The 21,826-nt window shown below is 34.3% G+C and overlaps 1 protein-coding gene across 1 annotated transcript in view; it reads right to left on the bottom strand.

Moving 5' to 3' along the window:
- The window catches only part of LOC118205041 (latrophilin Cirl-like), a 125,526-nt gene that overhangs the window by 64,142 nt on the left and 39,558 nt on the right, over window positions 1–21,826 (bottom strand). The window contains exon 2 of the mRNA XM_035377324.2: window positions 18,578–18,607. The gene's annotated coding sequence lies outside the window, so the exon portion shown is untranslated. The remainder of the gene's footprint in view (window positions 1–18,577; window positions 18,608–21,826) is intronic.

Raw genomic sequence — 21,826 nt, 5'->3', positions numbered from 1 at the left:
ACATGATTCCAGTGAATATTCCTAAACATGCGCACACAATTAAAAAAAGTGCACCATAATATAATTTTCCACAATATAAGTCGTATACATCATATTTTCCATTAAATTAAAATGTTTTACTATAGCTCAAACATTTACGACAGAAACGGTGACAATGACTTCAAGAATATCTATATTTTATACTTGTTTAATTTTGTTTAAATTTTAGAATTAAATTTTAATTTAAGACTGCAGTACAATTTCTTCAACAGTAATTTAATGCAAATTTTTATTTTTCTATGAGGACGTTTCTCAAAAGATTTCTTTCCCAGTTTTCAAGTAGCAGGCGATTTTTTTTTTAAATAACACTGGTCAGCATGTTTTTTGATATTTCTATATTTTGCATTGTACACTGCTCGATATTGAAAATGCAACACCAAGAAGGAGTGGTCAGAAATGTATGCAAATTTTAGAGTAGACGCACGTCACTGAGTTATGCGAATGATATGAAATGCGCAGCTCTCCGACGCACGTGAAGTAAGATATAAGGGAAGGAACATGCAGAATGGGCAATATTCGTGTCGTTATTTCTGCCAGACGAATTATCGAAGAAAGTTGGTTTTTGTCCTGGAGGATAAGTTAATAGGGAAGAATGCCAGGCCGCCGTCAGCGAAGGCACTTCCAGCAGACAGACGATTTTACGAGGGGTATGGTGATCGGACTGAGAAGGGCGTGTTGGTCCTTACGTCAGATCGCAGCTGATACCCACATGGATGCGAGCACGGTGCATCGGCTATGGCGAACATGGTTGGAACAAGGAAACGAGGAAGAAGGAGGGGTGCAGGTGTAGCCAGAGTGACGTCAGCATGCGTGGATCGACGCATCTCCCGACCAGCTGTGGCGGTCCCGCAAGTCACTTGTACCGCGATTTTGCAGCATGTGCAACATACCCTGGATGTTCCCATGTCGACCAGAATCATTTCCCGTCGATTGGTTGAACGTGACCTGCACACACGGCGTCCGTTAAGAAGACTGCCATTGACCCCACAGCACAGACGCCAACGTTTAGAATGGTGCCGGACTGCAGTGATGTGGATGACAGAATGGCGAAACGTCGTGTTGTCACATGAGTCACGCTTCTGTTTATCCAGTGACAGTCGCCGCATACGTGTGTGGCGTCGACGTGGAGACAGATCTAATCCAGCAGTAACTATGGAACGCCCCACCGCGCGACAACGTGGCATAATGGTTTAGGACGCTATTGCCTACGATTCCAGGTCACCTCTACTTCGTATTCAGGGCACTATGACTGCCCGACGATACTTGGATAATGTACTGCGGCCGGTGGCAATCCGCTACCTTCCAGGGCTGCCTAATGCAATTTTTCAGCAGGATAACTCCCGACTACACAGTGCTTGCATCTGCCAACATGCTCTGCAAGGTATACAGGTGCTTCCCTGGCCACCGTACTCTCCTGACCTGTCACCAATCGAACATGTGTGGGATGTGATTGGACGCCGTTTGCAGACTCTGCCCCTGCCTCGTTCAGAAGACGAACTGTGGCAAATGGTTGAAAGGGAATGGAGAACCATCCCTCAGGACACCATCCGCACTCTTATTGACTCTATGCCTAGACGTGTTTCTTCGTGCATCGCTGTCCGCGGTGGTCCTACATCCTACTGAGCGGACGCCGTTCTCGTTCTGTGTTCTGACTATCATTTTGAAATAAAGATCACTCATTGCTGCTTTCTGACTGTCTTTTTTCCAAATTTCATCACTTTCTGGCCACTCCTTCTTTGTTGCATTTTCAATGCCGAGGAGTGTATCTAGAAATATTTTTGATGCTGATTTCAGAAATATAAATATTTTTCCCTATCACGTAAGGTTTTCTTTTATTTATTGAATGATTTATGTGGAAAATATACATTTGCGGTTAATTTCCTTTCTAATAGACGGTGGGAATTTATTTGGAATAGTTTAATCATGTAACTCTTTTAAATTGTAATTTTTTTTCTTAGCCTTAAATTAATCGTTTGCTAAGTTTTAAGTAGTTATTTTCAGTGCTTTTAATTAGCATTTAATGAAGTATGGCTTCCCGCAAATAATGTGTGAATGATGCCGATATATTCTGTTATATTTGTAGAAACTATGCACAAGTAAAACAAAGGCAAAATGTCACAGATTTTGTTAAAAACGCATACTTTGCATATTTTGGAATTAAATGAGGCGATCGAGACAATTCGTAGTATCCGCATAAAACGAGTCGAACTTGTGTTGAAGCTTTGCACCTTTGGAGTAAAAGTAAGAAAAATTCAATGCCTTTTGCAATTTCAATTGGTGTGGAGAGAACAAAAGAATCATTATGATGATTTTTATTTTTGTGTGACAAATGTTGCTGGTTATAATGTAAAAAATAAAGGAGGTACTGTATATCCAAACCTACCTTCAGCAATAAGACCTATAGTTCATAATGTTTCTCATCCTCAAGCTAATATAGAAAATATAAATTATATAGAAACTTATTCATATTTGCAAGTAATTGAAAAAGAGGAAGATCTGTATATACCTGAAACAAATGAAACTATGGCAATATTATTTAATCAAAGTGAGTTTAATGATTTAGTACAAGAGCTAAAACTTGCCAAAGGATAGTGTTGAACTTCTTGATTCACGCCTTAAAGCTAAGAATTTACAACTACCACAAACGCACTTTTCATGTTATAGACATCGTGAAAAAGAATTGGTACTATATTTTTCGGAAGAAGGCTTACTTGCATATTGCAGCGATGTCAATGCAATAATGCATTTTTTGGTATTAATCACAATTCTTCTGACTAAAGACTATTTATAATTTCCTCAAAAAGAAGTTTGAGGGGAGTTTTACTTCATAATGGAAATCAATATGCATCGATTTCAGTGGTACACTCTGTTCATTTGAAAGAAACCTATGAAAACATCGCGTTTTTATTAGACAAGCTGAATTATAACAAACATCAATGGTTTTATGTGGTGACTTGAAGGTAATTGGAATGTTACTTGGACAACAATCTGGTTACAGTAAGTTTCCATGTTTTCTATGCGACTGGGATAGTCGGGATAAGAAGAATCACTGGAAACAAACATTGGCCTTCTCGAGAGTGTTTGTCCCCTGGTTGTAAAAATATTCTTCACAAACCACTAGTTGAATCCAAAAACATTTTCGTCCCTCACTTTACATTAAATTAGGTACTATAAAAGAGTTTGTCAAAGCATTAAATAAAGAAAATGATAAAGATTTATGTACATTTGTGGCAAATTTCCTTCTATTTCTGATGCTAAACTTAAACGTTTTGCTGGACCTCAAATTCGGAAACTTATGTTAGATTCCAAATTTGAAGAGACGATGAATGATTGTGAAAAAGAAGCATGGTTGAGTTTTAACCAGGTAAATGAAAATTTTTTAGGGAACAGTTAACTTCCAGATTACAAAATTACTCTAGAAAACCTGCTAGAAAAATTAAGATTGTTCGGATACAACATTTGTATTAAATTGCATTTTTTCACATGCACACATAGATTATTTTCAAGAGAATCTACGAAAAGTCAGTGAATAACAAGGTGAAGGATTTCATCAGGATATAAATGACATGGAAATAACATACCAAGGAAAGTAGAGTAAAAACATGATAGCAGACTATTGCTGGATGTTAAAAAGAGATGTACCTAGTGAAGAAAGTACAAGCAGGCGAAAATCAACGAAAAGAAAATTCTTGCTTTGAATTAATGCCTTGAAGCTAATGCTTAACTTTAACACATTCAGCTAATTTTATAAATATGCTTTGTATAAGAGTAATATATGGAAGTACATTTTTACGTTCTTTGCATTCAATTATATGCTTTACATAATATACTAAATCTATTAATACTTGTATAGTTATAAATCCATTTGTGTAAATAAATTGCAAGCATTTTCCGTAATGACTTCAGCAGAATTACAAACACATTTCTTTTGTGGGTTTTACTTATATTAAGAGGAAAAACACATGCCATGTAAAAATTTATTATCCAAAAAGTTATAACAAATTAAAATCCTTTTTTACACTCTGATTTTTTTTTTAATTTTCCCTACGCGAATTCATACCCTGCCCTTCCCTCCCCCCCGAAAAAAAAAAGGTGTTGCGATTGCAACAGTATGCTACTAAATAAACTTTTTTGAATTAAGTCGGATATTTGAGACACATTTTCTTAAAATTTTTATTTGATGTTTATTTTCAAACAATATGCATGCGTTCTGAAGTTCTGTATAGCAATAGTTAGTAAAATCAAGTTAGCCACGAAACTTTACATTCATTTAAATCTCTGTGCTTCCTTTTCTCACTGAAAATACTTTTATTGAAATTATACTATCTTTGTTTGGAACAGAGAACATTTGGCCTCAGAAGACTTATTTTTCTTCACTTCCCCCCTCCCCCCGCTTAATTCAGGTCTTGACTTCTTTAATGAGGCATTATCCATACAGGAAAAAAACTAGTGCGGAAAAAATTTAATCACACGCATTCATCAAGTTGATGTCAAGGAAATGCATCAACAAAGGACTCTCACACCATTCTTTCCATTGCTCACGATAGAATGATGAATGTAAACGAATGAATATATTGCGAATGCAATAAAAACTAGCTTCTGAAGTTTCAAAAAAGAAAGGAACTTTTCAGGGTGATCGAAGAGCTATAGTCGTATTAAAATGAGTTCAATTATTAGCTCTAAAACTTCGATGTATATGTCATATATCAATCTTGAGTTGCATTCCCTAGTTGCTAGTCGCATGGTTACATTAAAAACGGTCAGCGTAATCAACTCACGAATCGGCTAAACCTTCTATTCTTTAGAATTCTGAACCCAAGAGGATATAAGTTCTGCAAGATTCCTTTTTCAGTGAATTCTAAAATACGTGTGCTTAGTACTTTTAAAGAAAAAATATATAAAATCTGCTTCTTCTCTGCTTTATTTGAAAGCAGAGTGAAACAGGGAAGATAATTTTGTCCTTTATTCTTTGAACTTTTGAAAAACTCCGTGGAAATGGCTACATGGGCAATTTCGTGGTTTTCTTCATTTGTAATATGAATACGAAGCAGTTGCCCTTGCAAATTCCTCCACAAGATAAACTTAAGCAACCCCTTAACTCTAACGTGCTTTGTTTCAATCGATTAAAGACGCAAACACTCTAACCATTAACTCTAAGCTATTGGCTTACAAAACCTATGAAGTAAAATTTCTCAAACGAAATTGCAAATAGCGGAACTGCTGAAAAAAACTATGCATAGTACAGCAGAAATATAGCTGCAGTGTCTTTTTACCCTGAAACCAAAAACATGTTTCCACTTAACACATGTTTTAAGCGAAAGCAAGAAGATGTTTCCATTTAACATGCGTTTTAAGACTTGAGTTAGTTTAAAGAAAAGTGTTAAAAACAGGAAAAGAAAAATGGAAGAATTAAAAATCACAAATAATTCCAGAGGCACAAAGCAAAGTACATTACTGCAAAAATAACTCAATAAAAAATGTTAAGCCCAACAGCAAAAAAAAGGGGGGACTAAAACGGAAGCTGTAAATCACTCAAATGCAGATACAAGTGGAAGAAAGAAAGAATTGCTTAACTATTGCTTTAAAAAAAAAAATTTCCCCAGAGCCAGGAACTAAGGTCCAGTTGCGGAATAATTATGCATGAAACCACCAGACTAATCTTATTTTTCCAAAATCTAAACCAGATGTTGAAAAGGAAATAGAAAAAGCAAATAGTTAATGAAACATAAGAAGTTATCCGAGTTTGATACAACTAATTATAGAAATAACCTGTTGCTGAAAATAAAGTAAAAAATATTCTAAAATGATGAACTATCTATACCAGTGGTTCTCAATTTTTTTGTCTAACGCGTATCATCTAAACAAAAATTGAAAAACTTTAGTACCACCACTACATTTTACAATAACTATTCTTCAATTTCTCAAATATTAAAAAAAAATTATATTTTGCCATTTGTACAACCTGTTGGCTATTTGTATTAAATACGCACGCATTAAAAATATTCGAAACCGTAAATTAGGATCCACTTCTAATTTTGTTCTGTATTTATTTTTCAAATGCAGCATGGAAGAAAATCCCTGTTCGCACAAATATGTTTTGCAAAAAATCAATAAAATTTTAACACCTTTATTTGAAATGCCTTTAATTTTTTTTTTTTTTTTTTTTTTTTTCTGGTTCAGCCAAAACTTAAACAGTCTTCTTAACCAGTTTTCTTCACGAGATTTTTGAATTGAAAAGCTTAATAGTTGCATACCACCTATTTTTCTCTTGCGTACCACCGGTTGAGAATGCCTGATCTATACCTTTATTTAATTAGTTACTACTTTGTTAGCATGGTGATTAGGGGTCATAACCCTGGTCCTAATTGCAATTCTAGAGAAGAATAGATGCTTGTAAGCGTACATGTTTTTATGGCTTGTGTGCACTTAAAATACTGTCGAATCAAAGTACTCTCGAGAAGTTTGTAATAAGGAAGTGGGGTAAAAGACTTTTGGATGCATAGCCCGAGGAATTCTCCATCAAAACTGGGACGGTTAGTTTACTCGAATACGGCAAAGCCATAAGATCTACATGCTTAAGAGAAAGGATGCCTTTGTGAAGGACTTTCTAAGGGTAACTGGATCGTATTAATGTTATATATGGAAAAACCACGAAAAACCTACCAGCCCGTTCGCTTCTGTTCGAACAAAGGCCAGAAAATTGGAGCATAATTGGGGAAACTTGTACTGTCACCTACAAGGTACCCAAGAGATTGCCCCTCGACCTGTTGATGCTTTGACTGAAACTGAACATAGGACATACAAATTAGTGCTATAAACTACAATTAACCACGTCTCATTTTAATTTTTTTCATTGTGAGTCGTCCAGCTTTGCAAAATACACTTCTCGAGAATTACTAACATCATAATATCGAACATTAAGCGATGACAATAATTAGCTAAATACAAAAAAATGGTGTCATGTGCAATTCCATATCGCGGCCGATCTAGTGCAAAATTAAAACTTTCAATTTTGCATCCCTTAACTTGCTGAAAATTTTAAATTGTTTATTTCATATGTTAAAAAAATTAAATAGCTTTAAAATTTAATTTAAATTTTGAATATTTCTCTTAATATTAAATTTTCTGCTGCATACAAGACAACGCATATGAACGGGCTGGCTGCATGCGAGCCAGTTTCCCTTAGAAAGTCCTCCACGAAGGCATCCCTGCCCTTAGGCAGATAGCCCTAGTGTGCTTTTCCGTAATTAAATAACCAAAACCAAACCGTAAATTTTAGTAATCCGCATGCTTAGTTAAAATATGTTCTATGAAAGGCATTCTTCCCAGCAGGTAGACAGCCAGGTAGATTTTAGTAAACCACATGCTTACTTAAAAAAGTGTTCTAAGATCTTAAATCATAGGCTTGAAGAAATGAGAAATTCAAACTCCTATGTTCAGCTGTCTTTCAATATGAATGTGATTAAAAACAAAAATTCAGTGGTAATTATACAGAAGCGAAGGGAAGTGCAAAATGACAACTAAAACATTCACCACAGTAATGCTAATGAGACAAAATCACTTCATGCATGAGCAATTGTCAGTTTTGTTTACTTAGCCCAGGTCACGCCTGAAAGCATTAAAAGATTTATCTTGTTTCGGCTACTTACAAAACAGATTTCCGAGAAATTTCAGTGACCTGAACTGTTACGCATTTGTCATTCGTTTTGTAAACTAAATAAAATTTACGTAGTTAACTGAAAAACAGAGGTCTGCAATAAATTATAACACTCTTTCTCTAAAAACACCAACAAACGCTCTTTCATTTGTTAATTTCGAATGATTACATGAAGTCTGATACTGGTTTTCAGTTTAAAAAAAATTACACTAAAATAACACTTTTCTCTTGAAAATTACGGTATATCTTGAGACAGAGAAAAACTGAGCACAATCTTCGATAAATTGGTTATTTATCAAAGGACGGAAATGATGTACAAATATAATTACATCTACATACAATAATGTATACATACTTCGGTATTTTTAAGGAAGTAAGGAGATTCGGAATACACAGAGGGGCACACACTTCCCAAAAATATTTGCAAGAATAATAATACAGCTTTATTTACTTCTCTACATTACTACATTTTCAGTACATAAATTCGGCAGTCTTTTAGCGGAAATTCTTCAAAATCAAAAGCACGCAAGTTATTAATGCTGAAGAAAAATAGTGTATTATCATTTGATAGGAGAAGTAAAGCACAACACTGAATGTGACCCCAAAATAAGGAAATGACTCCATTAGAAGTACTTGGAGATGGAATTAATACAAAATAAATTTCTTTCCAGGAAACTTCTGGGAAAACTTTCTGAAAGATGTGCAAGAATCTAAGGATGTACGTTGGTACCTCCAAAGTTTAGCATGTACATACGCATTACGACACAGATGTCCGACAACATGTAAATCAAAGTAGCAAATATGCCATATGACATCACAAAGATAACTGCATCTTTGTGAAGGCACGTGACATTACATATTTAATTAGGGTAAAGCACTCCAGGGTTATATGAGTAGAGAATAGTATTTTCACTGAAGTCTTCTTCATGGAAACAGGCTTGTATCTAAGCAAGGCTGGATAAAGTCTTTTAGAGGCCCTAAGCACTTAAAAGATTTCTGTGCCTCCACATAAATTTACCCATTTTTTCCCCCTTTCATTGTCTCTCGGTCTTGGTTTAGCTGCACCATTCATTCCACGGTAAAATCGGCAACAGGAAATGTTTTTGGCACCCCCTTTCCCGAGTCCCTAAAAACCTTTTAGTGATGACTCTCTTCCTTCATGCTCTAAGCATGTGCTTATTTTGCTTAATGGTTAATCCATCTCTGTAGCTAGGTTACACATGAGAAAAGACAGGAAAATCCCATGCAGCTAACCTATTCGGTCGTTGGATATAAAAACCAGTATAAATTCTTGGTGCTTCGTAGGTTTAGCTTCATGAGCACATGATGGTCATGAGGTCATTGCTAAAACAGGTATAAAACCATATGAAATAGAGTTTTGGTTTGTTTTTTACGAATAAAGTACTCAAAATCTATCTACCTAGAAAGAGAATCTATCAAGTAGAATTTTCTTGGAAGTATGTACTTGTATTTACTTTATGCAAGGGGCCGCCCAGATGGTATAGTGGTTAGGGAAGCCGACTGCAATACCGCAGGGCACGGGTTCGAATTTCGGAGAAGGCACAGATGAAATTATCCGCCCCCTTATAGACAGGACTTAAAAGAGATTTCTATTTACCCCTGCCTTATAGAAGGTAATGGTAGCCGCCTATTAGGAGTCTCCACATTAAAATGGCCAACACTTCCGGCCTTAGGAGTGGCAATGCTAAGGCAAGTGCCCGCCTCTCGAAAAAAATTACACTATACGAAAAAAAACTGCAGAAGCACCCCTGAAGCCGGCCTGTTTCGCTATTGGCTATACAATCGAGGTTGGAAATACTATATACTTTCGATTTATTTATTCAGCTATGAAACAAAGGAAACAGTGAAAAGATGACTTCAATATCTTCACCTTTGTGAATTTGTTATGTTGCGTATGTCAACAATCAGTCTATGGTGACATTGCCAATATTTTAACGTCTTAACTCTAGTCTGAATTGCAGAACATATATTTGGAAACCGCATTTTAACTCAGAATTTTATTCGTAGCCGAAAATAATAAAAACGTTGCAAATCTATAATAAGTACAGGTTTAAGTCACCTTTAAAATAATTAGCATTTTGAGCTCGCATTCAAAAGTTCCTAACTGGAATCTCGAAAAAGAGAAAAGAATTTATTATGGTACTGGAGTTCACATGGCATGCAGGCTGTTCTGGTCTAATCCGCTAAAGATATTAGCTTATAATTAACTTACAAAATTATTTCACTGTACATTACATTAAACGCTTCTTGCGTTTAAATATGTGTGTCTTCTATTTAAACCTCATTCAAAAACAACTTGCGAAAATTAAAACCCGACACCAGAATTTAGGTCATTTTAAAAGTTGCTAGGAGTTCCAACACATGCAACTCATTAACACTCATCTAAGCCAAGTTTTAAGGAAACTCGGAAGATATGTTATTTTATGACCACAAAGTTAGAAGAAACTGAAATACATGCAGATGGAAAAATTCGCATATTTTTAGAATGCCAATTTTCTTCTTTTGAAAAAAACAGAACTTCTACATATTTAAAATGACGGTATTTCAAATTCACGATAAAATAAAGAAGTAAAATAAATATCAAAAGAATCAAGAAAATATTCCGAAATAATAGCTCTGAATATTTACAAGAAAAGAAAATATATATAAATAATTACAGCTATAGAACATTTTCTAAAGAAGAATGAGAAATAAGAAAACAGAAATATACCTATATATTTATTGAATCAAACGAGACTAACTGGTCAAAACGGACAGTGTTTACATTGAAAAGGTCTTTTAATTGTTAGGCGCACGTCGAATATTATGTTATATGTATATATATTGATATTTCCCAATTCTGGGATAAAGTACTACAATTCGGCTTCTGAAAGAAAATATTTTACGCCACACTGTAAAGTTAGGTTAGGTTGTTTGAATCTAGCAAGCACACGAGGGCTATCTGCTTGACAAGAAGGATGCCTTCATGGAGCACTTTAAGGGAAACTGGCTCGTATTCACGTTACACAAAGAGAAATCCCCGAAAACCAATCAGCCTGGGATTCGAGTTCCCACTATTTAACGGTCTTTACCACTCAGCCACTGGTAGGGTTCAACCAGTGAAAGGAGAAAAGGTCTTCGTATATAATATTTTTTCTCCCTTTGCAGTTAAATTCGTAGCTCATGATTACGAAATGCGTTTAATTTCACTCTACCATTAGGAAAGAAATTAGGATAACATAAGAGAATTAAAAGAAATCATAATTCAAGTTTGGGTAACAGTACTTATTTCATAAATTGGCGCTGAGAAATAATTCAGCTTAAACAAAGATGGTTTTGCATTATAAAATTAATTTTACATTACTTTACGAAAACCATTACATAGTTTTTCAAAGAAAACCTTTTATGTTGTAAATCTACGCAATGAAACAAACTGAGTTTATTTTACTTTTAATGATCAATTTTAGTATATGCATAATATTAAAATTAATATTTTTATTTTATTTTTCATAAAAGTTATATGGAGCTCTAAAAAAGTCTCTTCGTGTATTTAAATAAGGGGATCAACAGAAGTTGTTCGTATGCTTTCATCAAACAAAAGAAATATAAATTTAAAAAAGAATATTAGTAAAAAAAAGAAACTTTGCTTTGCATATCGAGAACACGAAAGAATGTTTTGTATACATGACTGTTTTCTAATACGAAATCAACATCGCACTTTGTTAAAGTATTCATTCACATTTTAGTATAAAATTTAGTAATAATTTGAGTGAATTCACCACCACATGGTAATGTTAATTTCGCGAACTTATTATCAAGGGAAATATTATTTAATAGAAGCAGTTTGAGCGTCTTTAGAAACTGCTACTGTTATTTTTATTTGTTTGTAGGATTCCCCACTGTGTAATTTTAAGTTACTGATGGAAGTGAAGAATCTTAAGAACTGATAAGCGAATAATCGCTTGAGTTCGTGTGACAGGAAACAACAAGATAGAAGGATAAAATAACCCTATATTATTCCAATTAAAGTTTAACAAAATTCCGTCTTGGAGTTATACAATAAAGCCGACACTTGGGCTTGAAATTAAGAAACTAAGAATTAAACTAAACTAATCTTAACTAAAGAGATATAGCCGAAGCTATCAAGATTCTAACAGAGTTGGCCCCTTAACACTAACTGACTACGAAGCTATCACAGGCCTAATGTACGGCCGAGTGTAATAATAGCTTACGAGAGAGTAGCCTAAAATGGCGGACGTGTGCAGCCAGAATATCTGGTATCTCTCTCCCTAAGACTGTTAAGACTGTAGAACTTCGCAGTTATATACCGCTTTTCCTCATTAACGTGATTCTAAAACTACGTTCTGGCCGGAAGTGGTAAGTAAGAATCGATAGGAAAGGAAGTTTAACTCAAAATTTAACTGTTAATAAAATTAACATAATCCTTAGATGTTAGTAACAGAATACTCTATAGCTGCGATTCTCAACCATTGGTACACGTACCACTGGTCGCACGCAAGAGAAAAATATGTGGTATGCAAAGAAACAAAGTATTTTTAACTATTAAATTCAAAAATATCGTGAAGAAAAAGAACAGTTGATAGAAATTTCCTGTGATCGAACTCTAACTCAAGATTTCAAAAATAACATACTTGTTAACGTTTAGCTGAACAAAAAAAAAAAAAAAAAAAAAAAAAAAAAAAAGAAAGAAAAGAAAAAATGTTTCTAATCTTAATAAATTGCATAAGAAGATATTTCATATATTGTACTTATTATAGCATGCTAGTAACAAATATAACTAACTCGATATTTCAGCAAAGCTGAAAAAACCCTTCTGGGAATGATGCATTTCATAGAAGATTTTGAAGGGAATATGCTAGCTAAATACATTAACTGCAGGAAAATCCAAGTAATTCTATTTTGGCCAAATAAATCAGCCCGATCCCCCCCCCAAAAAAATCGACTGTCCTTAAGATTTACTTATAGAAACGTATGTGAGGAACCTACATAAGTCGGCTTCATATTTAGCATAATGTGTTACAACCTTCATTATAATCTTCCGAGCACGCAGGATTAGCAAAATTACAGCTGTTGTTACATTTGCATAAGTTCAGATCACATCAACAGACCATTTTGTAGCAATTTCCACGTTAGACACGTTTCGCGAAATGCAATTTAACTATTTTCAAGGTATTTCAATAGTGTGAAACCTGTTTTAACTTATCCGAGATTTCGTCTGAACAGTTATCCGGAGCTCCAGCTTCTTCAAAATTACTGCACCGTAGAAGCTTAAATGACAACTATTAACGTAATAGCTCTACGATGCAACCTTGTTTACTTCTGCAGAGGAGGGGAATTGCTGATTAGCCATTTAGAATGTGCAGTGGATTTTCAGCACTAAACACTTTTTCGTAAAGCTGTAAATTTACTTACAATTTTAAAGTTGGAATAACATTATGTCTGCTTTGTGAGAGTCAGCCGACCCGAAGACGAAGGAAAAAAGGACAGCTGCTTACGGTTCAACAACTAGTAAACTCCTACTCCTTTTTTTTTTTTTTTTTTTAATCTATCAACGGGATTTGTTTAAATCTTCCGGTCATTCAAGACATCTAGTGAAACTTGTCAAAAACTACCAACTGACTGTTTCAGTTTAGCGATTAACAACAGGTGAACAGACCACTCATCGAGAAATGAGACCCATTTACTAGCTTTAAAAAAGTAAGTTCTTTAAATTATACAATTAAAATCACAGGTCTTCTGACATAATGTCAGAGATTCCTCTTCATAGTTACAGCACCCTTAACTGAATCATGATTTAAAAAATGTCTCTGTTGGTCTCTTGCTGCACTTTTTCCTAACCACTTTATATTTTAAAAGTGAGTAAACTACTGGAAGATGGACTTTAAATCCATTATGGGTTAAAATATTATGGATTACGAAAATACCACATTTAAGTATCTTGATGCGAATTTATTTTAAAATAAAATTCTGTGGGATATATTTTCTATATATTCAATTTTGATGAATTAGGTGGCATTTCCTGTTTTTATTTCGCAGTATTAACCTCTCATGTGACATAAATAATGCTCTGTAATATTAAAAATACTGTTTTCCAGTTTAAGTTTTCCTTTAAACGATTACTTTAGTTATAATTACTCAGCATTCGTTCAGTATTAGACATCATAAATCCTTAACGCCTGAAGAAAATCAGTTTTATTCTACTTAGCTTATGAATGCTATGGTTTATAGAGTCTCACCCTCTTTGGTAGCAAACTAGATACGAACTCTGGAAGAGGGAAGCGAATTCTCGCTATGTTTTGGAATTTATAACAGAGAGTTGGAAAGGGTATCAGTAGATTAACAGAAAGCACTGCTCATGCTTGCAGAACCATGGCATAAGGAACTTGACTTAACTATTAAGTAAATCGTAAGTTAGCCAAAGAATATGCACAAAATGGCTCAGACCTAATATCGATGTGACAAGCCTAATGGCGAGAATAACGTAACGCCCAGATAAATTGCTATCAAAAGATTCAGCTAGTCTTCACCAGGTGGATCACATTGTAATTCTACAATTTAAAACCGTCCTTAAAATACTATTTCTTTCTTTATCTGAATACACGCGAACTAGCAATTCTCATTCTGGCAGGAAAACGGAAAGCGAGAAAGACAGTGAAGATAATTAACATAAAATAACTGGTTAGTGATAATAAATCTTTATAGGTTTAAAAAAAAGGCATGTAAAACTTCTATGCACAACATACTCAACATATGCCTTGGATATTTTTAAGAAAAGAATTTTTTTAAAGGTGGAAACTAAGAAAATACTAAAATAATATTAAAGAGTTTTAACAACTGTAGAAACAAATTTCCTGTGCCTAACTCATTTAGAAAAATTGCATTTTATATTTAATGTGAGCTACTGCTTTAACCCGCACTGCTATACAATTGAAATGTCAATTGACATGTCAATGGACTTAATTTTCATGCTGAACTACATTTGATTTTAATTAATTATCCTAGGAATAACACTGCCTGGATATGTGGAGCCAAGCTCCCCTCTGAAGAGTAAATGGCTATAAATATATTAAAGAGCACACGAAATTTCAGAAAAGTTGAAGAAAATAAGAAATTTTAATTACTAGTATGAATTATTAAAAAAAATATATGCCACCTAAAGCATTATTTCAGAATTCGGTAACATGACGTTTTTTTTAAATCTTAGGAGCCCATATGTAATGCTTGATGAAAATGATTGTTTTATAACGTGGTCATTCAGAGCGAATATTCATTATGAAAAGGAAAAGTAATTCATGAAAATGTATCATAAAAGACTTGCAGCTGATGCTAGTTCGGCATAAGGCAGGATTTATTTTCCGAATACTTATATCATTTTTGATATATTGGCTGCTCCATCTTTTTCTACTCTTACCGCAAAAATTAATTCTAGTTTTAGATGGTTGAATAAAACATGTAAACCTTGATTAAACATACTTCTTTTAATGTCCGCTTAGTATCTTTTCTTTGAAATGAACATATTAATGATGAAAAATTTGATTAATTTGCCCAAACGTAACCGAGGAATCTTTCCATTGTCTCTCCTCCCCCTTTCCGCTAGAAATAAAATCCTATATATAAGCCAATCTATAGCAGCTTTTGAATATAAACCAGAAATCATGTAAGTTAACATTTTTTCATAGAGAATACAATTTTTGGATACAGTTTTCTGTAAATGATACCAGTATTTTCACATTCTGCTAAAATAAGAAACACGATTAGGATTCTTTAGATTACATTATGGCACTTGCAAAGCTACCTTATGAGAGAAGGAAAGCTTCCGTGGAGGGCTTTTTATGGGAAACTGGTTCGTATTTAAGTTCCGCATGCGGAGAACTATGAAAACTTCCACGCAGCCAGTCTGTTCGATGAGTACCAGTCTTCAAAAGTTTTATCGCTCGGTCGATGATGAGCAAAATAAGAAAAAGAGCATTTGACGTTTTTAAAGTTATTCAAAGTTTAAGAGTAATTTTGAAACAATTTCTTAAATAACAACTGCAAACTTAAAGCATTACTTATTTCAAACTTACTGTAGCACAAAAATATCTAATACGACTGCAGTTTGCTTGTTTTAAGTAAGATGCAAATGCAAAAACACAATTTTTAAACTTTCACAATAATTTATAGTCATTTTTATAATTATTAACAAAGCTATCATTATTATAGGTATCTCGAACACTTGTCATATCTCAATGCAAGATCTGCTTTTAACTGTTCTTCCCTTAGCCTTAAGAATATAGCCAGATTTAATTAGTCTCTAGCGAAATATCATCTTTAACATCTTTCAAACTGAATTTTGAAACCTAAACCTAAAATGAACCCAGAAAGGATACAGTCAGAACTACAGTTTACCTCCAAACTCAATAATACCTTTTTCCTAATTTAATGAAGCTTGACTTCCCTTGCTGAGGTTTAGAATTCAACAAACTTAATTCAGGATTCAGCTTAAACGGTGGAAAAAAAACCTAATTAACCTTTAGTATATGTTCCATAACAAGTGCACTACATCAGTATGCATTGTGTTGAGATAATGTTCATGCTCCAGTTTGTAAACTGTGTAACCTACATGAGGAAATGGATGCCTCACATCTGAGTCGTTGCCCCGCACTTAATGCCGGAGAGATATTGGGAGGCGAGACACAAAATTAATTTATAGATTATACTATAGACTCTTTTTTAGTTTCGCTGTTCTCTTTTATCTTGGCTAGTTCTAGCTACAGTTGTCTCTGTAATCCGTCATTAGAAATTTTAAAAATAACTAAATAAACAAAAATTTAGTATGCTTTTGCGTTTACCTGTCCTTTTCTTTATAAGTCGTTATAATAAATAACCTATATCGAAGGATTGTTCTGAATGCAGAAGATATATAAAAAAGGGCAGAACTAGCTTTTCTATTTGATTAACCTTACAAGCTAAACCCCTATGAAAGTCTAAAATTTTATTTTCTGTCCATAACATAACAGTCTGTTTTTATCTATCAAGTAGAGAAATTTTGTAGTTTCCCACAGTCAATTTTTTTTTCAAGCAGTTCAAGACCCAGTTTCCCATTTTTTGTTGATATTTTAGAGTGTCTGCTATTGTGATGCAACACATGTATGAGCTTTTTTTTAAGTTTTGATAATTAAGTTGCAGCCGATACAATAGAAACTGAAAGCGAAATGAAGGTGTATTCACCAGAAGTAATATTTTCTTGTTGTTTAACTGACTGGGAAACGATGCGAGTACTATCTGTAGAAAGAAGGGATACTTTAGGGTAAGAGTTTGTCACACGTGATGAAACCAAACAAAGACTGTGTAGAGAGGCCAATTCGCCGGGAAACGAAACCAGACCAAGCTAATAAACTTCAGCGGTCTTCTCCATTTGACTCTGGTAGACTCATACTTTCTTTGAATTAAGAATGTGAAAAACAAAAGTGTTTTCACAAGAAAAATCTAGAATACATCTATAGATATTCTTAAATTAGATTTCGCATAGACATAACCTTAGTATTCAGTACATTCAGAAGAATTTTTTAAAATAGATTAAATTTCTCCATCCTCCCAAAGTGAATTAACAATCTGAAAGAGAAGAGTTGAAGTTTTGCTTGATATTCACAGTTTGGTATATGAATTCCTAACCTGTTTTTGAACTCCGCACCAAGGGGTGATCTATGGAAACCGCAACCACCCAGGAATCTCTAATTCTATTATATGCAGAATCCTTTTAAGAGTAACTGGAATGCAGACCTTGGGGAGGGATAAATAACTTCTGGAAAATAAATCAGTTGACTCGCGTAATGTCATTCGCGATATCTCACTCAGATCATCTCTGATTTGTCCATTTAACAACTCTTGAGAAGTAAATAATTAAACTATTAAGGAAGTCACTTTACAGAGTATAAAGAAGACATTCACTTTACACAGATGACATTTACTTATAAAAGATATAATAAATGCAAAAGATTAAACTTTTCAAGTCTTTTCATGCTTGAAAAGCTACTACTTGTAAAAATGCCTTCACTAGTTCTAAAAATGCCAAACCGAGATATAGCTGTAATTTTCCATTCGACCAACGTCATGTTCGAGTTCCGGTGGATACATATAAAATCTGCAGCAGTTTAGAATATCCCTTTAAGTGTTTACTTGAGTTTAATTATCTCTCATTATTTTAAGCGATTACGGCAAAGTTCACGAGAGCTATCGCTCTAAGGAAAGAGATGCTTTGGTGAAGATTTTCTAAGGAAAACTGGCTTGAGAGAGAGAGCCATGAAAACGCCCACGCAGCCAAGCCGTTCCCTAGGATTCAAATTACCAAAGTTCAGCACATGAGAAAAGGATTTAAAAATAAATCATCTTTTCTTCTAAAACATATTATAGCAAGTCCAATTTTTGTGTGAAATTTCGGTTTTAAAAAATTTATAAAAATAAAATGGTTTGAGAGAGAGAGCCATGAAAACGCCCACGCAGCCAAGCCGTTCCCTAGGATTCAAATTACCAAAGTTCAGCACATGAGAAAAGGATTTAAAAATAAATCATCTTTTCTTCTAAAACATATTATAGCAAGTCCAATTTTTGTGTGAAATTTCGGTTTTAAAAAATTTATAAAAATAAAATGGTTTACTAATTTTATGTTTAATAATCAAATTCTAAAGAGTAAAAGTAAAACTTCATCACCAAGTTAGAAAAAGCCGCCAAATTAAAAAAATAAATAAATAAATAAAAGCAATCCAAAATTCAAGATTTTGAATAATTATTTTATATACTTCATAACTTATTTCTTCATGTCTAGTTCAGTTTCACTAATTATCAAAATTTTTTTAACAGAAACACATAATAAACTCTTACCTTAATAAAAGATGTCTTTTACTTCAAAACCTGAAAATAAAGCAAATGCAACATTAAGATCCGTTAGATTATTGTTACAATTCTAATGAAAAGATAGATTATGCATTATAATGTAATTTGAAACTGGAATATAAATATATATATTCAAAATAAAGTAATTAAAAGTATTTCTCTCTCTCTCTCTCTCTCTATATATATATATATAGGGAAAATGTTTTTTTCTGTTATGAAAGGAATAATTTGTCGAACTGAAGGACAGAAAATCAACATTCTTCTAAATTTCAGGGAATGTAAAATAATTTTGTGCTGAAAATATGCTGAATGAAATATCCCTAATACAGAAGCTGACGTCCATCTCGTGTGACAGAGATGACTGCTGCCTAGTGAATAACGTGTATAAAGCTGCCTAATGAAATGTGAATAAAAATATTTTCAATGTTAAACCTTCTCAAAGGAAAAAAAAAAACCCTCAAACTATCAGTTTTATTTGCGTAATTAACTCAAATTTTCAGTGAGCCCATAAAAATATTGCTGAGTTACCCAAGTTATGTTTTCCAATTCGAATTTCTAAAATAAACTCTTTGGGGGAGGGAAGTACTATTACGAAAGTGACCGTTTTTATTGAAATTATACATGCTTACCATAGGACCCATCAGTGGCTAGCTATTGCACAACTGAAACCCCCCCGGTGGCGATGATTGCTTACAAAAATTAAGGCAAGAAATGATAAAGTTTCTAATCTCATCCTGCTATGCATTCTGCCAAGCATTCCTCGATTACTGCTCCAGATCTGCGATATTTTGGGGTGCCCGAATATGGCGGTCTATCATATCCCATACACGTCCGATTGGCGAAAGGTCTAGTGAACCTACTGGCCAAGGACGAGTATCAACAGCTCGGAGACACTCCAGAGATATGCCAGCCGTGTGGGTTCTAGTATTATCATGTTGGAAAATGGCATCTGGATGGGATGCAATGAAATGTTGAATCTACCGCTGACTATTATGAGATGGCAATCCGCTGCAACGCTGCTCCAGATGACTCTGTCGGTGTTGTGAGGTTGCAGGCAGACGTCTTAAAGGCAGCTGTGAGAGCACTCCTGCCTCAGCCAAGCGCCGTGAGATGGTGAAAGGTGCCATGGGTGATATGAAAGAGATTGTAGCACGTTGGATAGCGAACAACGACGCAGTTGAGACAGTTCGGGTCTCTCGCTTAGTCATCCGATCTTGCTTCGAATTTTTGTACCTCCACCTTCCCCCACAGCCTTGAATCCGCCAAATGACCACTTTTGCCAGCATCTTTGCACAGCCGTGTTCATACGGTGCAGGTGGCGGCCTTTTTTGTCCGGTACGACCAACCTGCTTCCCGCATCTTTACTATGCAACCCTGTTCGAAGTCGTCCACATCTTCGACAACATCGTAACGGCATTATCGGTTGAAAATTTAATCATTTGCATACTTGGTATGACAGAATTTACATAGAAAATTTCGAGATGGTCGGATTATTTTTAAGGGTGCTTCGTTTTTCTTTGCAAAAGAGTGAATGTATTTTACTGTAAAAAAAATGGGGGGGCATAAATTTTGAAGCACTGAAGCATTGGTTAAATTACCGTTTGGAACCAACATCGATCGAGTGGTAAAATCGCTAACACTGGCGTTCAGGTCGAGTACTAGCAAATGGTCTAGATGTGTGGGAGTTTTCGTGATTTTCACCATGTGTAGCGTGGATATGGGGCAATTTTCCGTAAAAAGTCATCCGTAAAAGTCCCCTCCATAGGGGGCGGATAGCCCACGCATGTTTTGGCATAATTCAAGTAATCCAGTCCAATAAATTGCTGTTTGTAGAAAGATCGAAATTCGAAGTCTTGAATTTAATGAAATTTAATTTTTTATGAATTCGATTAGTACTTTTTCGTGAAACATTTTGCTGAAATTACAGTTTAACTACGACATTTTGTGGAATCCATAAGCCAATTATTTTAGTTTATCAAGCGCTATAAAATATGATACCACAATTATATAATTGCTTTTTTTCTTTGTATTTTATTCCATGTTTGCTTCTGAGTAGCAAGCTTTGTTACACGGCTCCAGAGGTTTTCAATTAGGATTAGATCTAGGCAACGCAGTATTCTAGCAAGACAGTATTCTTTTCCTAAGATCACTTTTTGTGCTGAACAGAAATATGAAACGGTACAGCGTCCTGCTGAAATATGAAAGTCTACCTCGGAAAACATCTTGAACTGATGATATCAGCTTTATTTCTAATATAGCATTGGGGCACCTCTTGCTATTTGAAACGTTATTAATCTCACAGCTTCATGCCTACTTTTTGTTGTCGTATATGGCGACTTGTAATACCATTTATAGATGCTTCACAGTAAACTTTTTCAAAATCTTTTTCTGACACGTCATTCCGTCACTCTCAAACAGGAATATTCTGGTTTCTTCAATCCAGCACTTTTTCATCCGTACGATGACCAATTAATGTGCTTTTATCTCATTCCAATATTTTCCTTATCTGAGTTAAAATAACACGCTGAATAATAATTTTTGGAAGTGTTAAGGCAACAAGAATCAAAGTATTATTCGTCAATTTGCAGGCTGCATGTTTTCAGAGATAAGAAATCATTTACTCTGGTATTCTGTCGTTTAAATTAAACATTCTGGTCATACTAACCTGACATTTAAGTTTAAACAAATGCATATAAATACGTTTAAATTGCCTTAGATAATCTCATTTTCGTGACGCATAATGCAATTTTTAATTCGTCTATCCTGCATGCTGTTGTGGATTTTCCTAACTTTACAATTTTGTTTTAGTTATGCTTCCACCTATTGTTCTCATGATTTTTTTCACAGTTATCCCATTTTTCTCGTAAAGATATTGTTTCGCGTCTCTTTCTACGTAACTACTCGATTTTTTTTAATATGCTTGTCAACCTAAAGTAAATTATACAGATTATTTAAATAACAGTGAAAAGCACTTAAAATTTTGAGTTCAAGAAAAGCAGTCTCTTAATGTAAGACGGTTTTGTTTTATTCCTTTGTTTATTTAGGTATAACATTTTATATAATAAATATGAATTATCGTGATAAGTTACCTTAAATGTTGTATAATATTATCTTTCCAATCATAGAAAACTTCACAGAATTTTCCCTAAAAAATGAAGTTATACGTGTTCAGACTTCAAAAACATACATATATTCTAAAACACTTCCACAATTTCGGCCAGTAGTATAGGTGCTACG

Source organism: Stegodyphus dumicola, chromosome X1 (assembly GCF_044657685.1).
Source record: "Stegodyphus dumicola isolate Sdum_Otavi_A_Nest chromosome X1, ASM4465768v1".
Taxonomy (NCBI): Eukaryota; Metazoa; Arthropoda; class Arachnida; order Araneae; family Eresidae; genus Stegodyphus; species Stegodyphus dumicola.
Note: the sequence above shows the minus strand (reverse complement) of the source record. Positions and strands in the feature narration are given on the sequence as shown.